The 24,482-nt window shown below is 38.8% G+C and overlaps 1 long non-coding RNA gene across 2 annotated transcripts in view; it reads left to right on the forward strand.

Annotated features, from left to right (window-relative positions):
• Positions 1–24,482, forward strand: part of LOC106506923 (uncharacterized) — a 134,498-nt gene that overhangs the window by 64,600 nt on the left and 45,416 nt on the right. Inside the window, exon 2 of one of the 2 annotated variants that reach the window (XR_014835823.1) lies at positions 18,222–18,485. The exons of the other annotated variant lie outside the window; for it this stretch is intronic. This is a non-coding gene — a long non-coding RNA (uncharacterized LOC106506923). The remainder of the gene's footprint in view (positions 1–18,221; positions 18,486–24,482) is intronic. 2 annotated transcript variants of the gene reach the window in all.

Below are 24,482 nucleotides of genomic sequence, written 5' to 3' on the forward strand. Positions count from 1 at the left end.
TTTTGGATGTATATTAAGGAGAGATAATGGCTCATAGTTTTCCTTTCCTTATAATGTTATCTGGACCCTAGTTTTCCTTTCTTGTAATGTCACCTTGTTTTGTTATTAAAGTAATGCTGGCCTCATAGACTGAGTTAGGAAGTCTTCTCTTCGTCTGGGAAATACTGGTATAATGTCTTCATTACATGTTTGGTAGAATTTACCAGTGAAACCATCTGGATCTGGTGATTTCTTTTTTGGAAGGTTGTTTTACTCACTCACTTGCTTTAATGGCTAATCTAAATAGCCCTATATCTATTTCTTCTTGTGTGAATTTTGGTAGTTATGTGTTTCAAGAAATTGGTCCATTTCATTTAAATCATTAAATTTGTAGAGAGATGTTCAAAGTATTCCTCTATTAATCCTCTTATGTCCATGAATAGTAGCGATGACTCCTCCTTCATGTCTAACATTGGTAACTTGTGAGTTCTCTATTTTTTCTTGGTTAGCTTGGCTAAAGGTTTATCAATTAAAAAACATTTTTTTCCCCTCAAGAACCAGCTTTTGGTTTTGTTGATTTTAATCTATTTTCCTGTTTTTAATTTGACTGATTTCTGCTCTCATTTTTATTACTTGTTTTCTTCTGCTTGCTATAGGCATAAATTGTTTTTATCTCTAGCTTCCTAGGGTATAAGCTTAAGTTATTGATTTTTCATCTTTTTTTCTAATATGTGCATGTAACGGTATAAATTTCCTTTTAAACCCTGTTTTTGCTGCATCCCAGAAATTTTGCTAAGTTGTATTTTCATGTTAATTTAATTGAAAATATTTTAAAGCCTCTCATGAGAGTCTTGTGTGACCCATGTGATGCTTAGAAGTATATTGTTTAATTTCCAAATATTTGAAGATTTTTCCAGCTGTCTTTCTGTTAGTGACTTCTAGTTTAATTTCACTGTCGTTTGAGAATATACTTTCTATGACTTTTAATCTTTTAAATTTGTTAATGTATGTTTTGTGGCCCAGAATGTGGTCTATCATGGTGAATGTTCCTTGCAAGCTTGAGAAGAATGTTTTTTGTCATTGTTAGATAGAGTCTTGTACATAGGTCAATTAGATTATGTTGAATGGCAGTACCTTTCAAGTCAACTGTATCTTTACTGATTTTTTTTGCCTACTTGATCTGGCAGTTACCAATGGAGGTGGCGAGGGCTGAAGTAGTGAATTTTTCCTTTTATTCTTTCATTTCTATTGGGTTTGTGCCTCATGTATCTTGATGTTTTATTGTTAGGTGCACACATGTTTAGGAATGTTAGAGAATTGATTCCTTTATTATTCTGTAGTGGCTGTTTTTAATCTCTGATGTTTCTCTGTTGTGAAATCTGCTTGGTCTGAAATTAATAAAGCTACACCGACCTATTTTCTTTTGATTAGTGGTAGCATGGTACAACTTTCTCTATCCCTTTACTTTTATCCTATCATTCTATGTTTAAAAAGTTGTTTTCTTATATACAATATAATGATTGGGTCTTGTTTTGTATCTAGTATGGCAGTCACTGTTTTTTAATTGTTGAGATCATTCACATTAATTTTTGATATATTTGGGTTAATATGACCCATGTTTGTAACTTTTTTGCTTATTACCAGAGGTTTTATTTTCCTGCCTTTTCTGGTTTTTCAATGAGCATTTTATAGAATTCAATTTAGTGGTTACCTTACAGTTTAACATACACATTTTTAACTAATATAAGTCCACCTTCAGATAACATTACTGCATTTCATGTGTAGTTCAGTTACCTTATAGCATTGTTTTCTCAGTTCCTCCCTTCCATTCCTTGGGACATTGTATTTGCTTATGCTATAATCAAGCAATGCATCGTTGTTATTATTACTTTAAACAGACACTTGTATGTTAGAACAATTCAGAAAAAATATTTCAGCCTCATTTATTCCTTCTATGATTCTCTCCTTTTTGATGTAGAGCTAAGCTTCTGACTTAAAAGATTTTCTTCAGGCAGAAGGAAAATTATTTAGCATTTCTTGCAGGACAGATCTCCTGGTAATGAATTATCTTGCTTGTCTGAGAAAGCCTTTATTTCTTCCTAATTTGTGAAGGATAATTTCACTGGATATATAATATCAGATTGGTGTTTTTTTTTCTTTCATTAAGTTAAACATTTCACTGTATTCTTTTTTTTTCTTTCCCATGGGTTCCAATGAGAAGTCAGATGTAAATTATATTGTTATTTCTGTACAGGTGTTTTTATTTTCTAGTTTTTAGATATTCTCTTTGTCTTTGGTTTTCTGAAGTTTGAATATGATATGCCTGGATGTGTGTGTATATTTTTATTTCTCCTGCTTGGTGTTTTTTTAAGCTTCCTTGGTGTGGTTTTCTATATTTTATTAATTTTGGAAGGTTCTTAGCCATTATTAACTTTAAAATTTTATTCTGGTGTTCTTTTTTGTTTTTTTTTTTGTTTTTTTTTTTTTTGCATCCCTGGCATATGGAAGTTCCTAGACCAGGGATTGAGTCTGAGCCACAGCTGCAGCAACACTGGATCCTTAACCCACTGAGCCAGGAAGGGGGTCAAACTCACCCCCCCAGCAGCAACCAGAGCCCCTGCAGAGACAACACCAGATTCTTAACCTGCTGTGCCACAAGGGAACTCCTCTTCTCCTTTTTGTATTCCAAGTATACATGTTACATCTTTTCAAATCTCCCTCAATTCTTGGATGTTTTGTTATCTTTTTTAAAATTATTTTTTTCTTTTTGCATTTCAGTTTAGGAAGTTCTGTTGACTTACCTTCAAGCTCACTGATTCCTCTGCTGTATTGAGTCTACTAATAAGTCTGTTGACGGCATTACTCATTTCTGTTGGAGTGGTTTTGATTTCCAGCCTTTCCTGTTGATGCTTTCCATATCTTTTTACATTACTCATCTATTGCATGTTGTCCATTCTTTCCATTAGAGTCCTTATCCTACTGGTTACAGTTTTATTTTATTTATTTTTAATGTAATTTTATTTTTTTAAATTTATTTTTTAATTGTTATTTCCCCAAATACAATTTTTTTTCTACTGTTCATCATGGTGACAGTTACAGTTATATTTTAAATTCCACATCAGGTAACTCCATCTATGTCACATCTGAATCTGTTCTTATCCTTTCTTTGTCTCTTCAGACAGGTTTTATCATGGCTTGTAATTTTGTAAATAAAATGTTGAGTATGTTGTATTGGGTAATAGCAACTGAAGTAAAAGGGCCTCTGGTGTGATGATTTATGTTAATCTGGCTAGAAGCTGGGCTTTGTTTTCTCTTTGCTGTGGCTCTAGGTGCCAGAGGCTTCAAATTCCTTTAGCGTTATTGCTTTTGTCTTCTCTGTTGACTTTGGACTTCCCTAAGTACTGCTCAGTACCTCAGAGAAGATCTGTGTCTTTCAGCTCATTTAGCTGCAGTCTACTATTTTATACTGCAGCTTCATTGGTATGGTGATAGGTGTGGAGGAGGTGAAGCATTATATAATGTTCCATTGAAATCTGTCTTTTAGTAAACTTGACTCTGACCTGTGATCATCACAAATGTGTCGTCTTGTATAGCTTTTCCCCTCCCAATGATGTGAGATAGGAATGCCAGAGGGAGTCTAGTGAGAAGATCTGGAACAAGGATTTGGTAAAGTCTTTTCCCTTGAAGGCTAGGCCTTTGTTGCACAGAAGGCTCTGAACATAGTTTATTTAAGATCACTCTATTGCCCACTCTTTCTGAGCCATGAAGGGATCTGTCTTTCTTGGCTCTTCATCTTGAGAACCTCATGGGGATCCTGGAGATACAGCCCATGAAAGTGTGAAGCCCCTCCTAACCGTAGCCCTCAGGAGTTTCTCATTTTCAGGCTCGTCCCCACACTCAGTTTCCAGCAATCCACCGAAATTACTATCTAAGTGTTCCAACCAGTTAATGGCTCCATTGGCTTCTATTTCAGGTAAATAAGTCATGGCTATGACTCCCCTGATTTGCCTGTCTCTCCATATTTCATCGTGATGGTTTAGCTTGGAAACTCAGTTCTCTAACAGGTCCCAGACAAGTCATTAACTTTTAGTTTTTCCAGCTTTTTTTTTTTTGTTGTTGTTGTTAGGATGAAAGTTCTAAGCTCTTCATATGTCAGACCTGAAACTGGGAATCATAATGATTATTTTTCAGAATATTATCTCAAATCTTAATAATATTTTCCTTATTTTAAATAAACAAATGGGGCTTTAATTAGGTTAAGTTTTATGTCCAAGTTCATATGCCTGCAGGTCTAAATTGCTCCAAAATCTATATACCTTAGTTTCTTTGAAAAGAGGTAATAAACTATAATTTTTTATACCTATGCTTATATATTGAAATGTTTCTTGTGCTTAAATTTGTGTCTACATTTTTGGGACCTCAAGTATAGGAGTTTGAGTAATAGTACAGGGAAATTTATTAGTATTGATTCAATTAATTACTTTATCAATATATTCTTTTTTCCTCACTTCATCCTCTCATTCCCTCTCCCTCAGCCCCCATGAGGAGCACTCTTTGAAAAATGGTTAATATGTATCTTTTTATTCAAGTATGCTGTTGTAAATGTGTATTGGATTATGTGTATTTTTTCCTCTTTTAAAAAACTCAAGTTTAGTTGATTATGTGTATTTTAATTTGCACAATTGCTGTTTTCTTAACATATATTCAGTTTATTTCTTTTGTTTTCAGCACTGTATTTTTAAGATATATCTATGTCCATATTGCTCTGGATATACACAGTTGGTTGGTTTGAACTACACTATAGTACTCCAGTTTTCTTATTTTTATAAAAATCTTATGTATTCATTATATGAAAACTTGATACCAAAAAGTGAAAATAAGGGAATAATGATCACAGGAAACTGCATCCTAACGTAACCAAAGTTACCATTTTCGGTTCCTGTAAGATATCTCTGCACATACATAAAAATTCATTCTGTGTATTCAATTTTACTTATTTGGGACCACTCTGCGCATGTTGTTTTATCATTGGCCCCTTTCATTCATCCCATTTTCATAGACCTCATCCCATGTAACAAATAGAGATCCATAGTGTGACTTGTAATGACCACACAGTACACCATTATATGATTGTACCATACACAAACTGTTCCTTCATTTATGAGTATTTTGCTTTCATTTATTTATTATTATAAATAGTGCCTCAGTAAACAGTTTTCTGTAGACATCTTTTCCTCCTTGCACAATAATCTCTTCAAAGTAAATATTTTCTGTCCTTGCCTGGTTTGGGCCAGGTCTCACTCTACCCACAAAATCCGTGCCTTGTCTACTGCTTTATGCTGCCGAAAGACTAGAGAGCTAAAGCGACCTCCGCTGTTTAATTCTGTGAGTTTATGAACATTGGCAGTAGAGGAAGAAGTCACAAAAAAACAAGAGGCCATTTTATCAACTCTGCTCCAATAAGTGGTATTATGGGGAAAGATTTATGTGTGGAAATAAATCTGTGGTCTTTGGTGGCGCCATCTAGTGGTGCCCTTGGTTTCTATTGTTTGTTATCTCCTTGGTAATTAATGGCTGTGCACCAGGGTCTCTGGGGAACTTGCCTGCTTACCTGGCTTTCTACTATTCTGGTGCTGACAAGACAGACATCATCACCCCATCTCTCTCTCTTGCTTTGTGGCAGAAGAAATGCAGATAAATAAGCTGTCAGAAATTAGTAGTTTACATAATTTCATTAAAATTAGAGTTCAGCAGTAACTTTGACTAGAACAGAGTCAGATTCTGTTCTGAATGTTTTTCTTGACACTCGATGGTGCCAAAATTATTTAGAGAAAAATTGCTCTCCTAGTATTTACAACTCAGAAAGATGTATGCCAGGAAAACTCTTTGGTGTATCTGCTTTCTCAAGATCTTTTGGGCCAAGATTTGAAAACGCAGGAAATTTAGACACATGTGTTTGGGCACTTATTCTTAAATAAACCAAATATTTCCTCATTTCAATTTTTAACATGTTTGTTTCTTTATAGTTAATGAGATTCTAATTTGGAGTTCTGACAAATAAAATTTTCTGGGTACCAGTTTGCTATTTTGGGCGAATGGGGAACAAAATTTTTGTTCAGTTGGAAAAGAAAAGCACTTTTTTTCCCCTCATGGTGAAGGTAAGCATGGGATATTAAAATGTTTAAAGATAAACTGATTTTAGCATCGCGAGTCATTTAAAAACCCCTAATTACCTGTCACTGGGATGCTGGTGAAAACATTTTGTTAGAGCAGTTTAACTTATTCCATGGAAATAATTAAGCTTCAATTAAAAAAAATATTGAAAGAAATACTTGAATGTTTTTCTATTTTAGAGTAAACTAACAGTTTGAAGACTGCTGATTTTGCTATTTACTCTAATGGTTTATTTTTCTCCTGGGTCTCTGTGATGAAGTTATGTTTAGATATTATTTTGGGGGATCACACTAGACTAGTTTTAATGAGCTATAACTGAACTATAATATTTTATAAATTTTTAGTGTACAGTGTAATGATTTGATAATGTATAGATTGCAAAATGGTTACAGCTCTAAGTTTAGTTAATATCCATACTAACTAAACTATTTTTTTTTTCCTTGTGATGAGAACTCACAATCTCTTCTAGCAACATCTTTTCCCCACCTCTTTGGTGATTGTTCCATTTTCCTATTGTGATCTGACCCATGTGGGAGTCTGCTGTTCCCACCATGACCTGTACTTCTGTTCAGGTCTTAGATAACCTGAGCCAGTTTGGCCCCAAGTGGAAGGAGATTTTACCTTCTAGTGGGAAGCTTCTTCGCCCAGAGATACATAATCTAACTCCGAAATGACCCTTCTTTTTGGTCACCAACAGAGGCCTTGCTCTTTCAGTTTGGTAATTTTCTTTTATTGAGGGCCTTACACCGATTTCCTCTGGGACTGGGCTGCCATGGGTGTGGGTATGTCAGAATCTTGTCCCACTTTGTCGTCCCTAGAGCAGGCTACATGACCCCTGCCCCCCTATATCAGGGCTAGTCCCTTGCTCCCTGATGGAGAGTTTCTTTGGTCTCCTGGGATTTGTCCAACAGTCCCCCCCAGCCCCCTTTGTGCTATTTGCCATGGGGCTAAAGTTTTTGAGGAACTTGGCAAGTGAATTGGGCAAGCAACTTGGCCACTCTGTGCCTCAGTTTCCCAGTTTCTAAAATAGGGATAATAAGTATTCACATCAAAAGATTACTGTGAAGGTTAAACAAGCTAATATTTATAAAGCACTTGGAGCAGTGCCTTGGCCATAGGAAGGGGCATGTGAAGGACTAGGGATTAGTAATACCATCAGAATTCTGAGAGCTCACAATGATCAAAGCTGGAATTATGCTCTGTGGTTCACAGCCCACTGTGACCCTGATTACTTGAGCAATTATAAATGTTACTCTAAAATAACCTTTCAGGGACAAACATTTGCTCATAAATGAGGGCCTTTCAAATGGTGATTTAAAAGGGACCATGTGTTAAAATTAGGAATATGTGAAATAAGTATTTTCTGTTCTTTTTAAACCTGAGCCATTTGCTTTTTAAAGTAAAATTATTTATAAATTATTGATCGATATGAGTCTTGATGCTCTCATGGGCTAGAGAATGGTTTAATTCATGCCCACACATCCCCTCCACTACACACGTAATTGTTCCTATCTCTTAGAGAATATTTTCTGTAGCACTCCAGGAAGTATTTTGTATTGTCCTATGTTTTACAATCATTAGCACAACAAATAGTCTGATGTAAGAAGCATGCTGAGCCCATAAAATATTCTCAAATTCTCAAGAGATGGTTGTGATAGTCTTATTTAGAAAAGAGAAGCAGAGGGTGAAAACATAAACTTCTTTGCAGATATCATGACTCTAAGCAAATAACTGGGGTGGCAAATTAGCATACTTGAATTAAAGGGTTACCCCACCTCTTCCTGTGTCTGTCTGCAATACACTTGTGCAGGTGAGCTGTCACTGCTATAACCAATGAGCAACAGTCTTTTTTTTAATGATTTTAATTTTTTCCATTATAATTGATTTACAATGAGCAACAATCTTAGTGGCTTACAACAACACAAATTTATTATTTCACAGTTCTGGAGGTCTAAAATGGGTCTGTAGAGCTGTCTTCCTACACAGATGGGGCTCTTAAGGAGAACGTGTTTCTTGCCTTTTTCAGCTTCCAGAGACTGCCTCCATTCCCTGCCTCATGGCTCCTTCCTCCACTTTGAAAGCCAGCAACGTAGCATCTTTAGTCTTCTTCCCTTTGACTCTGACTCTCCTGCCTCCTGTCCTTATGATGACATTGGCCCACCCAGATGATCCAGGACAATCTCCACATCTCAAGATTCTTGACTTAATCCCACCCACAAAGTCCCTCTTGCCATGTAATCATTACACGGTAAAGTCGCAAATTCACAGGTTCTGGGAATTTGCACATGGACATCTTTGGTGGGGGGGACAATGTTGTGCTTTGCACCTACCACAGATGCTCTTCCAAATAAGACCTTCAATGCCATCTGTGCACTTGGCTCTGCCTACCTTACTTAGGAGTTTACACATCAGAACTGTGAGAAATTCCTACCAGTTGTTTTCCTTGCTCTTCTTCCCTTTCCCCACAAGTCATTCCACCCATGGAAACAAGTCGGATAACATTTAGTTTTTTTCTTAAATGATGCAAACACTCTGGAGTTTTGTGGGAAAGAATTAATGAGAAAGACACCCCCACACTCTGCGGCTTGCTTTGACAGACACATGGAAGAAAGTAAAACTCAGAAGATGAAAGTCTGTCAGCAAAGGCTTACATGACACTAGATGATGACGCGGGTCTTTGAAGCCACTTGGGAAGAGAGACAGGATTTGGTCCTTAGGATTCTTCCTGGGAGGGAAGTTAAGACTGTGGGTATCTGAATTAGCACACTAAAAGAGTTGCCACAGGGGTCTCGAGGGCAAAGACAGAGCCTTCCCGGCCTCTGCATTTCCAGCCCTGAGCACAGTGCTTGGCATGTTGGAGGTGGTTATTAAATGATTAGTTGAATAAATGGCTTGTTGCAAGTATCCAAGGAACAGCTTAGACTTTGGGAAGGATCTGGCCTTTGAAATACGACCTGTGGGAAAAAATGATGGGTTTAATATCCTCTGGAAGGAGTGAACCACCACATTCAGTTCTAACTGCTGACTCACATAGCCATTCTTCATTGATGCCTGCTCCCTTGATGCCAAAGAACCTAGCCTTCTAGTATCGCCCTCCTCTGTCCTTCTTTGAAAAAAAAAAAAAAAAAAAGAGCAGAACTGCTTCTTTGTTTATCTTGCTCATATATTACTGTTGTTTTAAGCATGATTTTCAAATTCATTTCTAGCTAAGTGGATTGATTTTTTTAAATACTCATGCTGAGCAGTTGACAGTAAGGATTTATTGCATCTCTGGGATTTCAGTAGCTCTCTATAACCCATGGTTTAATTCACAGGTTCCCTGATGGCTTTAGGGGTTTGCTCCAAGAGCTCTTGTGAAGTGATAGGCAGCTGGAAGCTCTGGCCTTAGTTCTCTTCCCCAAGCCCTGTGACTGCGGTGACTGTAATAGGAGAAAACCCTCAGAAACACAGGAGACTGGCCACCTTCTCCTTTCTTAGGAACCGCTGCTACTGTGGTGCTGTGCTCCAAGCTGAACCTTGGTTGCCTTAAAACAAGGCCTCGCTGGAGCTGAGAGAGAGGAGTAAATGTGTACATCTTAGGGAGATGGTTTACCTTCCAAACTTCCTAACAAAAATAGCAACCTACTGTACCAACCATGTAGCATGTGTTAGTTCAGGCCTTGGCAAACTACAGCCTGTGGGCTAAACTTAGGCTACTACTAGTTGTTGTAAATTAAGTTAAATTAGCATGCATTGATGCCCATTCATTGACCCAATGCTTAGGGCTTCTTTTGACCCTGCAGTGGCCAAGTAGAGTAGTGACACTGAATCAGTATGGCTTATAAAGCCAACATGAGAGGCCCTTTTCACAAAGTGTTTGCCAGTCCTGTCTTAGTCCACTTCATCTTCATGATATGAAGTAGATTTTGGTAATACCAACACCCTTTCACAGCAGAGGACCGGAGGATCTGAGGTGATACGTAATGTGCACAAGGTCTTAGTGCTGGTAAGAGGTGGAGAGGAAGCATTACAATCAGGGAGTCAAGCAGATTGGGCCCTGGGAAGTTAGTCAGAGACTGTGGTAATACATAAGGCTCTCACGTTAAGAAGTTCTACTTTCCATACTCCCAAGGTTTGGCTTGGTGAAATCTTTCCAGGTTATATAATTGTTATGTGTCTAATGGCTTTAGGGAACTTAGATTTTTAACTGACCAAACCATTTGTTGGTGGGAACTATTGGTTCTCACCCTTGGCTACCCAGGAGAGTCACTTTAGGAGCTCTAAAGTAATGATACCAGGTCCCAGAGCTCCTGGGGGGTTCTGACCTAATTGGCCTAGAGAACAGCCTGGGCACAGGGATTTTAGAAGATTCTCCAGGTGATTCTAGTGTGCAACTAAGGTTGAGAGCCACTAGCATAGACACTTGTAAGTCCAGCCCTAAAAGATGTTGGTCATGGTAAAAGGTCTTCCATAATAAGTAAATTTTCAATATAATAGGAAGGAAGAAAAGAAGGACAAGTAATTCATATTGGAATCACCAGCCCAATCTGAAAATGTTGCACCTTGGTGAGACCAAGTACAAGAACTATTCTATACACTGTCTCTTTTGTGAGGATGAAGACAGTGTTACATTCTGGAATTAATTTTATGTATAATTATTCTGAGTGTGTGTGTATACCTTTTTTACTTTTTTGGTCTCGGGGAGAGGAGACACTCATAATTGGGGAGAAATAGTGGGAAAAACTGAACATCTTCCTTTAAAAAAAGTACAGTGGCTTGGGCATTCATTTGTAAGCTGCAGTACATTTCTTCTACAAAACAGGTATTTTGAGTTTCTCCATATTTTAACCTTTCCTGAAGGGCGAATTAAATCAGGGCTGATTTAGCCTCGCGGGGTTTGCTAACTGACGGCTGCCTTGTGGAATTACATCATAATCATTACCAGCAAATACTGAGCAAGCCCTCGTGGGGCCCTCAGTGGTACTGTGGGTGCCTCATCTCCCCGAAAGTGCACCTTCATTGCAGTGCCTTGGAAAACATAATCACGGCTGCAACTCCAAATAAATATCTCCTCAGATTCTTTCCACTGTTTCTATTTGCACTGATGATGGAGCCAATGTTGTTAAAACAGCGTGAGACTGAACATTTACTCATGAGCCGAGTTCCACAAGCTGTCTGCACCGGCTGGTATATCATTCCAGTAAGAATAATGAAATTATTAAACATCAGAAAGGTTTACAAGAGTTTTCTGCCCTATCAGAGGTCACATGTATTTTCTGGGAGGCTGCAAGAAAGAAGTGGGGTATGTACATAAAATAGCAGAGACATCAAGCAGGTTCCTGTCTACGCAGAAATGCCTCTCCTTTTCCTTTCTTAGGCATGACTGTCAAAGGAGCACAAGCATTTCTCTGTGCTCTGGCTGGTGGAAAGGAAATGTATGTATTGGAACACTGGAGACTTATGGGAGGTTACTATGTCAAGTCTTAGTAACCTCTCAAAAAGGCCATTTGTGAAGTCAGACTATTATCAGTCACTTAAACCAAGGCATCTGTCTTCTGAGAAATCCCTCAGAAACATCTTCCAGAAAGATTATAAAAGATGAAAAATCTCAATACAGTAAAAAGGTATTCTATATGTGTGAATTTTTGCTGCTTCTGGCAACTTCTGAGCACTCCCTCAGTTGAGAAATGACAGAATGATACATGCATAGAATCTATGGAAGAAAATATTTAAATTGATTAAAGGCAGCGGTCTAAGGATCAATTATTGGTTTTTTTTTCTTTTTTGTCTTTTTTTGTTGTTGTTGTTGTTGCTATCTCTTGGGCCGCTCCCGCGGCATATGGAGGTTCCCAGGCTAGGGGTCGAATCGGAGCTGTAGCCACCGGCCTACGCCAGAGCCACAGCAACGCAGGATCCGAGCCGAGTCTGCAACCTACACCACAGCTCACGGCAACGCCGGATCGTGAACCCACTGAGCAAGGGCAGGGACCGAACCCGCCACCTCATGGTTCCTAGTCGGATTCGTTAACCACTGCGCCACGACGGGAACTCCCAATTATTGTTTATTTGTGAAACTGACCCATCAAAATGGGGCTGTATTAAGTACATGTGTTAAAACACACATGTCCTACCACAGCACAAAGCAAACTTGGGCTCAGTTAGCTAAAATTAAATAACACTTCCTAGAGGCCCCAAACAAACCAACCTGACTCTAGTAGTGGATAAAAGTAGTTTAATAATGACATCAAAGGCAAGTCTATACAATGTAGAAAGAAGTGGATGGAAAAGGATTTAATCAAATGTTAAGTCTAATGAACTGGTGTTTTGGTTATTGGCACCTTTTGCATGTCAGACATAATCAGTATTCGAAGTTGGGATATGTTTTGTGGTTGTACAGACAAAGTAAATGAAATTGTGATCTCTGCTGTTATGGGCTGCTTTGACTGAATCAAACAACTTAGGACCAATTGCATCAATTTTATAAGTACCAGAGTAAGAATCCAGACAAAGTGGAGAATGAATCCTCTTTTGACCATGTGTTATTCATTGGATTCCCTCAAATTCAACTGAGTTGTCATTTTGAAGGTTCCTAACATTTTCCCATTCAGCCCAACATGGGCCCAAACAATAAATATCTTCATGTCACAGCAAAAGACAATTTATGAAAAGAGAGTCATGCTTAAGAATGGGTTAAAAAGGAGATAAAAATTGGAACAAGTTTCACAATTTTGTGGCCTTTTATCTTTTGGGTCTGTACAGCAGCATGGGGACTAGTCACTATCTGAGCTCTAGTGGATAAAGCCCATTACTTCTCTCTGACTCTTGTACTTAAAGAGTTAGTGCACACAGCATATCATCACATTGTAGAAAAATTTTAGCATACGGATGAACTAAAAGGGCTATAATGGTCATATTTAATTTCCTTTGTCATTCAGTCTACAGAAATGTTTTGAGCACCTAGGTGTCAGTAGGGCTCATTGCTCAATACACAGTGGTGAACAAAGCACTACTCTTCAGGAGCTGATAGTGTAGTGATGAAGACAGCTGTGAAAGGCAGGGTCCCCCATAAAAGATTGTAATGAATATTATATAGGAAAAGAATGGGATCCAATGTGTCAGATCCATAAGAGGCCATCAGTTAAACTTTGAGGTCTGGGAAGATCTCTTTGAGGAAAATGTAATGAGACCTGAAGGGCAATTAAAGAGTCTGTGGTGGGGGGGACGATTTATAGGAACTCTGCTGAGGCTTGCCCACCTCTACCACAGCTCACCCTTGTGTGATGGGCTCTGCTCTTTCCTTGGGTGAGGTCTACCACTGCAACATCAAGTTGTGATGACAGCACATTCTCCTGGTCCCCCTCCTTTTTTTTTTCTTTCACTTATTGGAGCCTCCGTTGGTTGAATCACATGCTGGATGCTAAGATGTTTTCTTGGCTTAGAGCAGTGGCTTTCACATCTGTTAGCAGAAAGATGATATTGTGGTATGTATTTTATATTTATTTTTATTCTAAAAGGTAAGAAACAAATCTTTATTAGGATTTACTTTAAGATTGGCATAGTATGAGTATATAGCATATAAATATCATCTAAAGATATGTGTTAACAATAATTTTACAGATAGGTGTGTGCAATCAAAATGTTAGATCACTTAAAACATCGAATAACCAGGAATCATTGCACAGAGTAAGCAGAGCTCAAACTTTGCAATCCCCCCTTTCACCTTTTTCTTTAGAGGCAGCTATTCCTCACACAGCCTGCTTAAACTCCTCTCTGATAATCAAGAAAGCTTCATTCTCTGATAACTTTGACCCATACTTAAATTGTTCATATCCCTGATAGCTCATAGCATTCCCTGTCTGATTCACTCTTCTGCTGTTTTAGTAATACTGCCCTTTATTGCTTTCTGATGTTTTCATCTGCAAATGTCTTGTCTTTCCAAGTAGACATGGGATGTTCTGCGGCTAGATTGGATCTAGTACATTTTTATCTGACATTGTGCTGGGCAAAGAGAAAGTACTCAGTGGATATTTCTGGACTAAATCCTCTTTGCTATTTAAAGGACCAGCAGCATCAGCATCACCTGGGAGCTTGTTAGAGCACTTATTACAATTTGCACTATACTAGTGCCTTTCTGTGTTTTTCTCATTTCCTCAGTGGTTCTCAGATTTTACTGGGCTGAATTACCTGTGGGAGGATCCTATTAAAATGCCGATTCTGACTCAGTACATCTGGATGAGACTCAAGATTGTGATTGTGATTTTAACAAGTTTCCAAGTTATTCTGGTGCTTCTGGTCTGGGAACCACACAGTTAGATTTAAGGTTCTAGGACTACACTCTCCAGTATGGTAGTCCTAGCCACATGGAGCTAGTGAGCACTGGATACATGGGATTTTGGAGCTTAATAGGGTAGAAAGAATATAAAACACCTCATCGATAATTTAAAAATAGTGATTATAAGTTAGATTGATAATAGTTTGGATATACTGGGTTAAATATAATATCACCTTTAATTTATCTATTTTTGCTGTTTTTTTTTTTTTTTTTTTTTTTTTGCCTTCAGGGCTGCACCCATGGCAAATGGAGTTTCCCAGGGTAGGGGTCGAATCAGAGCTGTAGCTGCAGGCCTCTGCCACAGCAACACAGGATCCAAGCCTCGTCTGTGACCTACACCACAGCTCACAGCAACACTGGATCCTTAACCCAGTGAGTGAGGCCAGGGATTGAACCCACATCCTCTTGGTTACTAGTCAGATTCGTTTCCTCTGAGCCACAATGGGAACTTCTCTTTTTACATTTTTAATGAAGCTACTAGAAAATTTGAAAGTACATAAGCAACTCGTGTTATATTTCTATTGGACAGTACCGCTCTAGAAGATTCCCCCAGTTCTCTTAAACATGTTACCAGTATAACGGTAGCTGAAAGAAAATTTATAATTATGAATTACAAGACCATCTTCATAAAAGTATTCTTCCTTAGAAAAGTATATATCCTAGAAATGCTATTTTTTTCTTACTCAAAATACTGAGATTTTGTCAACATTTAGGATTCTTATGTATGTGTGATTCATAATATAGGCCTCCTTCTGCATGAATGAATATGCATATAAATATTGGATTAATCATTTGTGATTAGCTTCTCGACAAATACAGATGATGGATGAGAATGTTGTTACATGCAAGGTGTAATGTAATTGTCCTCAAGTTCTTGATATTCTCCATTTTTCTCATTTTTTTTCCCTCTGCATTTCAGTTTTGGAAGTTTCTATTGACGTATCTTCAGGCCCACTGATTCTTTCCTCAGCTGTGTCTACCCTACTAATGAATCCATTAAAGGCCTTTTTCATTTCTCTTACAGGGATTTGATTTCTAGCACTGTGGGTTCTTTCTTCAGATTTCCATTTCTGTGCTTATATTGCCTATGTGGTCTTGAATGTTGCCTACTTTTTCTATTAGAGCCCTTAGCATGTTAATCATCATAATTTTAAACTCCTAGTGTGACAGTTTGAATATCCCTCCCATATCTGAATCTGAATCTGACATTTGTTCTTTGTCTTCAAATGATTTTTGTTTTTTTTGCCTTTTATTAGGCTTCAGAATTTTTTTGAAAGCTGGACATGATGTATTGGGTAAAAGAAAGTGGGGCAAACAGACCTTAAATGATGCAGTGGTGAGGTGTAAGGGGAGGGGAAGAAGTCTATAGTCCTATGATTAGGTCTCAGGCTCTTAGTAAGCCTGCCCCCTGGACTGTGGACTTTACTAGCTCATCTCAGTTACCTACTCCCACCCCCTTAGGTGAAATAGGAAGGTCAGAGAGGCCTAGAGTTGGATGTTTCTCTCCCTCCAGGCCAGTTAGACTCTGGTAAAAATGACTTCTGGTGAAACTGTTTCCTTTGAGGGCAAGCCCTAAGAGCAGAGTGATCTGGTGTATTTCACAGTGGCTACTTTCCCCCTTCTTCTTTCTGGAAGCACCAGGAGATGTTTCTCATCCTCACCATGAGAACTGGTAGGGCTCCTCCTCCAAGTAAAACTCACAAAACTGTGAGAACCCCCTAAGACTGGGCTCCTTGGAGTTTTTCACTCTCAAACTTGTCCACACTGAGATTCCAGTAATTCATCGTTTACAGTGGAGGTTTTCCTCCTCCAGACTGGTTCCCTCAGGGGTTCTGCTCTTGAGTTTATGCTCTGATGAGTTGTAATTTTCTGTATTTGCCTGTCTGCCTGTTCAAATTTAGGAGGCAACAGTTTTCCCTCCGGTTGCAGTTCTTTGATGGCTATAGGAAAAATTGTCTTAAGTTAATTAAACTTTTTTTTCTTGTTGTGTGGATGGGAATGATGACTTCCAAATGCCTTACATGCCAGACTGGAAACCAGAAGTTCCGAAAGTATAATGATGTACAGCTAGGAAGGACCCAGCTATAGTTGACAGAAAAAAGCAAAAGTTTGTCATCAAACTGAAATGTCACGTGGGGTGATGATCAAGATGCAATTAGTAACCTTGATTCAGGGCTGATTTTTTTCATTTGTTAGTCATTATTTTAAAATTGATGGGGAGTTCCCATTGTGACTCAGTGGTAACAAGTCCACCTAGGATCCATGAGGACTTGGGTTTCATCCCTGGCCTCACTCAGTGGGTCAAGGATCCAGCATTGCCATGAGCTGTGGTGTAGGTCACAGATGCAGATTGGATCTGCCATTGCTCTGGCTGGCAGCTGAAGCTCCAATTTGACCCTTGGCCTGGGAACTTCCATATGTTGTGGGGGAGGCCCTAAATAAAGACAAAAAAATTCGATGGACACATCATTTTTCATATTCTTTACAGTTAAAATCCATGTTAGAATTATGAACAGCTAGTGTTTTTTTTTTTTTTTTTTTTTTTTGTAACCCATGCTTCTTGATTTTGCTTTTTATGTTTTCTTGAAAATCTTCTGCTCTTTGGGGATCTTGTGTTCATCTTAAGTGGTAGGCTTTAATATGATATTTCAAAGTATTTTGTATATTCTTTTCTAAGGCTTTGTAGTCTTTTTTTGGTGTATCATGTTGATGGGGAGGAATATGGAAGGGTAGTGGATAGCCATAAGTTAGGGGTTCTTTTCAGGTGGCCATACATCTAGAATTTTGGTTGGTTCTAGTGCTGGAAGCCAAATTGATTTTCTGATCTTCAGGGGAGTCAATCTCCTGGTATGATGTTGGGCAAGTCATTCAATCTATTTTTGTCTCTCTTTTTTCATTTATAAAGTGGAATTAATAGCTGCCTGCCTTACAGAGTTGTGAACATTGAATAGGTAAATTTGGGTACAACACTTAGAACTATCTGCAAAGCATTGTTCTATCTGCAAGGTATTATTTTTGTTCTTGTGTTTTGAAAATTCCTAAAGTCCTCTGAAGTATGGAGGGAAGGATCAGGCTTAAGGACACTGAATTTTTGCAGGTTCACTTAGGTCAACTGTCCTTCTGCTATATGCCCTGTCTTAGTGTGCTGTTTGTAGGGCCAGTGCCATGTGGAGATCAATTCATTCCTTCATTCACTCAGTAAATACATATAGAGTAGCCATTCTCTATCATATGGCTACACTAGACTTTGGGAAGATGATAGTAAACAAAATACTATTCAACCCTCAGAGAACACCAGTGTGTTGGGAGAGGCCAACTGATGGACAGATAATTAAGATACAGTGTGATATGTCCTCTATATGGGTAGATGTGCGAATGGTAGTGGTTCCAGAATTTCTATATAAATGGCAATCTTCTTAGAAAGGGAAGGGGGTAGAGACTTGTTTTAAAATTGTACTAGCCTTTGTAAGCCCACTGTTTTTACCTGCGTCAGTAGCTGAGAGTGGCTGATATATGTGTCCTAGAGAAAATAGTGGGTAAAATGAGACATGAAAATGAAAGTAGGGGGTAGCTAGGTGGGGAAGAGGGAAGAGAGTATTTGTCAAGTCCATGTAGTTTGGTTATCTGTGTCATATAACAAACCACCCCCAACACTTAGTGGTGTAAAATAACAATCTATTTTTTTTAATGGTCATGGGTGCTTTGGGTCAGGAACTGGGATAGGGTGTGATGAGAAGGGATTATTTTTGTTCTACAGTTTCTGGTTCCTCATCTGGGAAGACCTAGTTGGATGAAGTGGCTGGAGAACTGGTGGCTGTAATCATCTGGAGACTTCATCACTTACATGGTCTGTGATGACACAATGGCCAGGCTCAGAAGGATTGCTGACCAGAGGACCTACATACACATGGCTTCTCCATGGGGTTTGGCCTTCTTGCAGAATGGTGACTGGGTTCTAAGAGAGCATCCAAAAAAGGGAGTATCCGGAGCATTGAGTGTTCAAAAGCCCGAGGAAGAAACGGCAAGTCTTCTTCTCATCAGCCCTTGGAGGTCACAGAGATATTGCTGGGGACATGTTTGGAAAATTGAGTCCATCATGCCACACTAACAAAGTGTGGTTTATTTGGGATAACAGTCAGTTCTCTCTGTCTGGAGCATAACGTTTGCCTGGAAGACTTTTACTTGTCCTTTTCTAGGAGCTGTATTCTAGGGAAGGACGTTCTTTTGATTTTATAATAGGCCACCTGGTATATCAGAGAATCTAAGGACAATAGAATCAGCAAGACATGGTTCACTTAGTTTCTTTATTTTCTGTATTCATTGCACAGATTCAAGAGAGACATAATTTTATTATAAATACAAGAAATATAAAATTTTATATGTTGGATAGTATTTTTACACTCCCTTTTGTTAATTTTAAAAGCAGAGAACATTTAATCTTTTTCTCATTCTAAAACACCATAAAAATAAAGTAGCTGTTTCCTATGTGAGCTTTGATATATATTATCCATGGCTCACACAGGAACATTCTCTATCATTTGTCTGGTACTTCAGAATGGACGAATGTATGGATAGTTTTTTTCTGGTGCATATAGTCCCCCCCCTGCCTTTTTTTTTTTTTTTAGTTTTCACTTTTATATTTTTCAGTTCTTGAAAAATTGTATTAATATACTATTTTTATGGTGTTTCTTAAAAATACTTTGCCTGAATCTTCCCTTCCAATCCCTATAAACTAAAAAACCTGCCCTTTAGACAGTAAATGAAAGAAATCTTTTCTTTCAGTGGCTCTTGAATTAAATGAGTTCTCCTAGCCCTGGTATAAAACCGCACAGGGCTTGTAGTAAGGCAGTTCTCTCTGACCTGACATCTGGAGGGCTGAGTTAGAAATATTTTGAGTCCTTTTTATGGGCCATATTTTGGAATTTCTTCTTTTCCTAGGTCTTATACATACCATCATCACTTCTATAAAACACTGTCCAAATGTAAACCCCCAAATATCATCATATTCATCTTATTCATTTATATGTAGAATGAATTACTTTTAACCTTATTCTTCACTTTTCTGGGGGGCAGGGGTGCTGTTGTGTGCAGTGGCCTGATGTGGAATCTCAGTTCCCAGAGCAGGGATTGAACCTGCGCCACAGTGGTGAAAGTGCTGAGTCCCAACCACTAGACCACCAGGGAATCCCCAACCATGCACATTTTATAATAACTTATATGATAACTTATACACTTGAGGTAGAAGCCAATATCATTGCTGAATGCTGTCCATGAGCAAGATGCAACGCAGTCATTTACCGTATTTATGAATTCTACCTCCTGAATATGTCTCAAATTACATTTCCTACTGCATACGTGCCCTCCCTCTCTCTCTTGCTCACTCTCTTGCTGCTCTCTCTCACTCCCTCTTGCTCTCTTTATGTCTCCCTCTCCCTCTTTGCATCATGGTGTAGACATGAAAAGAACAAGAGTTCTTTTGGAACTACAGAGTCCCAGGCTTAGTCTCAGCTCTAACATTGTGACCTGGGGTGAGCTTGGCAAACTCTGATTCTCAATTCTGTGTGCATAAATTGTGGATAATTGTGCCCACCTCATAGTGTTTGTGATAATTAAATGAGATAAGACAGAGTATCTGGAACATAGCACACCCTTAATGATAAATATTGGCCCCTCCTCTGAGATCCTCATCCTCTCTTTCCAAAACTGTTTCATTGAATTCCAATCAGGAGTGTTGCTTTGGTAATTTCTTTTGTCTCCAATTAAGTGCAGACCCTTCACGTTTTAGCAGCTGTTTTGCTTCTCTATTGCTGTGTAAAGAACCAACCTGAAACAGTTGCTGAAAACAACCTTTTAATTTTATTTCTCACATTTCTCTGAGTTGGATGGTTCTTCTGCAGGCTTTTGTTGGGATCTCTCAAGTCAGATAGCAACTGGGGCTGGCAGATCCAAAGTGACACAACTCATATATCTGGCACTTTGGCTTGGACAGCTGTGTTCAGCAGGGGCCCCATAAACTTATGGTCTCTGCCTCCTCACTTGACCTTTCTTTTTCACATCTCCACCATGGTGACCAGAGTTCTTATGTGATGGTTCAGGGCTCCATAAATGATAAAACAGAAGCAGTCAGGTGTTCTTAAAGCTGAGACCCAGAACCACACAGGTCACATCTATTGCATTTGATTGGCTACAAAGGAGTCCTAGGGCTAGTCTGGGTTCAGTGTGGGAGAAGACTACACAAAAGCCTGGTTATGGGGAGGCAAGGTGCACTGGGGCACCAGCTAACAAGCAACAAATTTATTTTATACTTTGCTCTTCTGCATTTCTTACCAGAGTACTCTGTACTCCAAGTGTACAATCTCTCAAAGATTTCATTAATGTATGTGTAAGAGGTATCAGGGTACAACTTTGCAGACGGCTACTCTCCTTGTCTGAAATGCCCTCTTTTTACATAGATGTGAAGCTTCTCTGCCTACCTTCTGACAACTAAAATGTTCACCTCATCTGGGAGGCCTTCCTTCCTTTGCATGGAGAGTCATCCCTACCATGCTATCTGGCAACATTTTATATTGTTATAGAGTACTTGTCAGCTTGTTGGAGTCTGTCACTCAAACTGTATTTGAGCCTCTCAAGGGAATGGCTCAGTCTTTTCACTGTCTTATACCCAGTGTTGTAGCCTGGCTTCTTCCAGAAATAGACCTGAGACAAGGCTTTGAATACAAGCCGATTATTTGGGAAGGTGATTCCAAGATGCTCTAAAAGAGAGTGAGGTGTGAAGCAGGGAAGGGAAGGAAGGCAGTGTAGAATGTGTTGATGAGCATATTCCTATTGTGGGCAGCAGGGGTTGATGTCACTGGGGACCTCTGGGAAGCTGTAGAGAACTCCTGTCAGACTTGTCCCATTCAAGGGTGAGGGTATTGGGATGTTTTTTCACTGACTCCCATCCTGCATTCATTGAAGGGTATTAGCTCCTGGCATTTGGACCTGTGCTGTACTTTAGCTTAGCCCAAGAACATCGTGAGCTGGAAAATCAGGGTGGTTGCCGAACAAAGCCAATAGTGTGTCAGGGCATGGTGAGAGCTATGGAGAGGGTGGACAGAGGCATCTGGAACATCTGCAACAGCCAGTCATAGAACATAATATAGAAGCAGTAAACATTGACTGAATGGCATCAATGAATGAGTGAGTAAAGCTTGTAGGGATTTTTTTTTGGGGGGGGTGGTGAAGCCCAAATCAAGAAAATTGAAAAGACCTTTGAAAATATGTATTCAAAGAACATATCTTTGAAAAATCAGAACTTCTGATGTCCACTAATGTATTCACTATTCTTTTATTATTTTCCTCTCTTGAGTACTTTAAGCTTTCCTGGTTAAACTATCCCGTGGGACATTAGCAGAGTACAGGGCAGTACCTGTTTTGCTTTGGAATGTGTTGCATGTGAGATGGGAGGCAGACAGTCTAGAGGAGGGGTCTGAGAGATTTGGACAAGTTACGTTGGATGGGGATCTGTGTAAAGGATTTGGCACAGGCTGCATTAATACATTTACTGATGCATCATTTATTCATGCTAGTTGTAAATTATTCTTACATTTATATATGTAGTTCTGCTGTGGACAGACTTTGGCAAATATTCTACTACATTTTATTCTTACTTTATTTATAATAGTTGTCTTCAGGCCGCTTGCATTCAAGACTGGCAAAATTGCTTTAGGAAAAAAAAAAAAGAAATTAAAAGAACAAAAATTGCCAAAGTTAATTCACATAGAGTGGAACCTCCAGAAAACATAGATGTTGAGAAATGACATATTTATTAGTGTTCAGACAAGCATGTCTCCCTGGACTTTTTAACAGAGTTGGGAGGATGTGACTTGATTTATAAATGAACCTGTGCAGTAATGAGGCATCTTTTAAAGAAGCTAGGCTCTCCAACTTGAGTGAATGTCAGAATTACCTAGGTGCTTGTCACACATAAGGAACCCATCCTTCTGTAATACATATTTAATATGCAAGCCAGATTAGTCTGAAGATCTTGCAGGTTTGAGAATTGCTATCTCAAAGGCATGAGAACGACTTTGCCTGTCTGAATGAAGTTTAGTCTGCTTGGATTACTAATTCCTTGTGGGCTGTGGCCGTGTTTCCTACTGATTTGGCTTCCCTTATAGCACCAGCTCGGGGTTGAGTATATAGTGAACCATTAGTACATATTTATTGATGACAGCTATTTTAAGGCCAGCCTATTTGTACTTGACTTAATCAGTGGTGGAAAGGTATTCCAAGAAATGGCAGATCTTGGGTAATATTGAAAGTTTCTGCTTTCATTGTGCTGGATCTGCAATTTGGCATTTCATTGGAATATGGAAACAATTAGTTACCTTGCTATTGAACACAATTCTTTGAATCATTCACTTAAGGGTATGGGAGGGAGCTACCATGTATTGTGTTCCATTGACAGATGGGTTGTCTCATTCAATTCTCACAATAATCCTGTGAGGAAGGGCTATTATCCTCATGCTATAGATGGGAAAATAGTTGCCAAAGGATAAATAACTTGTGCAAATTCCTTACAGCAAGTAAGTGTCAGAGCAGGGGTTAGAGTCTAAGTTCATCTCTCCCCAGTGTTCATGCTTTTATCAAGACATAGATTCTTTTCAAGGCACCTTCCAAATAAAAGTCCATTGTGAAATAGCACTTGATAGAGAGTGGGGGAAGTGAAGGTGGGGCAAAATTTGGTTCTTTTTTAGCCTGACTGTATTTTGAGTGTCTTCTCACTTAACCTTTTTCTTACCCTGATCTTTTCCTTGGTCTTCATTCATTTTCCCTTCCAGTTCACAGCAAGAAATAGATAGATGGTGGGAGAGTAGCCAATAATGGTGGTAAAAGCCTTTTAGTTTCTTATTTTTATCTTTAAGGTCTTCCCTGGATTATCCAGCATTGCCTCAATTCCCCAGTTAAATTTTACAGTGGAAACCTGGCATAAGTGGGATGAAGCCCTTGACTATAAACTGAGTTACAAGAAGCAACACATGTTGAATTTTCAAAAACTGGTTAAACAAAATGATTAGAATTTACTAAAGTTGAGGATGAGCGAGAGTTTGGGACAGCTATAATAAAGAGAATTCTTATGTTCAAGAGGGATTTAGAAGGATATTAGGAAGCAGTATTGCAAGGGTTGACATAAGAAGAGGTCAGGATATATATGGGGATTTCAGTTTTATTGGTGGTCAAGGTGAGAATATTTTTTGAGTAGCATCAAAGGGAACTTGAAAAGCAGTCTCAGAGATAAGAGAAATGTGAGAATTGCAAGGCACGGATCATTCCAAGATTGCTGGCTTGGGAATCTTTGTGGATAAAGGGAATTAGGACTGGTTACACTTAAACTCTATCCTGCAAATTGTCCTGAAGCAGAGAGGGGTGTCAAAATCAGGTAGGTCATCTGATAAGAGACCAAAGTAGGTGTCAAAGGGTGTGTTTGAGTCATACGTTATCATAGCCAGAGTCACATCCTTAGTTGCTGTTCGTAGTGAGAAATCTAAGTGTAAAGTTAGCAAGGAACCAAAAGAATTCTTGCTCAGAAGGGTGGGCAGAGTGTCCAGAAGATTTACAGAATGTCAAAGGCATTTTTCACTTGATAGTTCTCTTGCTATATATATAAAGCTTATCACTTGGATTTTACTGCATGAGTGGTCCCTGCTTTCCCCTCTCACCTTCTTCCCCCCTCATGATTTTTGTTTTGTTTTCTTTCCCTTATATAACAAAAAAACCCATGTCTAATGGCAAATTTGCCTCAAAAATACTGAAAAGAGGATGTGATCTGAGGGTGATACCAGAGAAGCCAGGTTAGGTGGGTTCCCTTAATTTCTTTTGGTGTTTACTGGCTTGATTGTTCGTCAGACCTCTTTGCTTAACCCCATCCCTTCAATGTATAGAATATTCCATACTTATTCCACTCTCTGCCTAAATATGTTCCCTCTCAATGTGCCTTCTCTTTATTTTGATGCCTGGGTGTTCTTTGGCTCTAGCT

Source organism: Sus scrofa, chromosome X (genome assembly GCF_054392235.1).
Source record: "Sus scrofa isolate SSC_HxYL_T2T_F1_AM1 chromosome X, Sscrofa_HxYL_maternal_Yorkshire_Landrace_v2.0, whole genome shotgun sequence".
In the NCBI taxonomy this organism is placed as follows: Eukaryota; Metazoa; Chordata; class Mammalia; order Artiodactyla; family Suidae; genus Sus; species Sus scrofa.